This window comes from Punica granatum, chromosome 8 (genome assembly GCF_007655135.1).
Source record: "Punica granatum isolate Tunisia-2019 chromosome 8, ASM765513v2, whole genome shotgun sequence".
In the NCBI taxonomy this organism is placed as follows: Eukaryota; Viridiplantae; Streptophyta; class Magnoliopsida; order Myrtales; family Lythraceae; genus Punica; species Punica granatum.
In genome coordinates this window covers 140,671-142,381 of record NC_045134.1, presented here as the reverse complement: position 1 = coordinate 142,381, position 1,711 = coordinate 140,671, and positions in this window count along the sequence as shown.

The window sequence follows — 1,711 nt, the reverse complement described above, 5'->3', positions numbered from 1 at the left end:
ATCCAACCTTTAAACTAACTCGGCACTCTACGTTATATATAATGAGTCTAACGGATTCTAATGTACATATATGCTCTCCATAGTGTGTTCAGCTACAACCATACCACTAAACCAACTAACAAAAGTTTCAGGTCGTAACAGGATTGTAACATTTACGAACACTTACTACCTATACTATGGGTGGGCCTACTTGCCAAAATCCTTTGCGCTGATCCCCGTTATCCAAAGCCCTCCTTGCGCTGAGCTCCTAGCTCGTTATCCAAATGTATGCAGCCCTCCTGGCGGCTAGTCTAGCTCCTAGCTCATCTGAGCTGCAACTCACTGAGTACTATATTCCAAGGTAAAATGAGCTAATATGTTAATCACAATTCACACACATCATATATATATATATATATATATATACATATTTCACCGTGATATAGCATCCAATACCAAGATCATCCTTTCACACAACTCATAGGGCAACCAAATCCAAACAACAGTAATATAGCCATAGGGTTGCATTTCCTCGAACAGAGTTATGACGTGACCCGCACACCTCATTCATATCATCCTCAACTCCCAATATCCATGTCTCATGAGCGGGGGCCGCCCATTAACCTCTGGCGGTAAGAGTTGACCTTCATTTATATTCCGCCGGTCCAGCGTCCGATCATGCCCCTACTTATATTCCGCCGGGTCCAGCGGCCGATCAGGCCCCCATTTGTATTCCGCCGGGTCCAGCGGCCGATCACGTCCCTATTTATATTCCGCCGGGTCCAGCGGCCGATCAAGCCCCTATTTATATTCCGCCGGGTTCGGCGGCCGATCAGACCCCTTTTATAATCTGCCGGGTCCAGCGATCCCATGGCTATAGTGCAACCATCACAAGCATACTAAGCATACACATCAACTATGTTCCGCAATCATTCGGCCACCATCACTTCTATAACCATACACACACACATATATATATATATATATATATATATTTATATTATTTTACGATGGAAGAAAGTACTCCCAAACACCCCTGAAATGACCACTTAATGAATCGAGCCTTCCGGAGGTATAGTCTCAGTCTCCCCAGCCCCTATCCAGTTCAAGCAAAAAGGTTAGATAATATACTAGATGAGGGTGAAAATATGCAGCAATTCACCTCCTGTGCTATTTCCTGAATGTAGCTATAATATAAGATGTTTATAATTTACAAATGCTTCTTCCCTATCTCTTTTGATTTCTACCTAACTCTTTAAATAGAGAACAATGCAAAATGCTATACACATGTATCTCTCAAATTATATCAACTTAGGATTCATCACAATATATATCAAATGGATGACCAATTTGATCAGCCAAATTCAGGAAGAGTGCAAGGAATTCTAAGTACTTCTTTGGTTCCGAAATACAAATAAATAAGAGCTTATTCAATCAATCCATCACATGATATCATTATAATGCATGATAAATTTTCAATTCAGTTCCCTTCTCTAGTCCATGGTCAGCTCACAGAGTAAAATGTATGCATATACCTATGCACACACGCTTGTCTACATCTATATATGTGTATATATACTTTCAGAAGGGCATAGCTATGTGCCTTAGAAACCCACCAATTTAACCAAGGGTTTTGCCCCCTGCCCCACAACCGAATTTTTCAACCCATATAAGTGACCAAACTCATCCCAAAACAACATAAGACTAACTCCAAACATATATCCAACTCAAC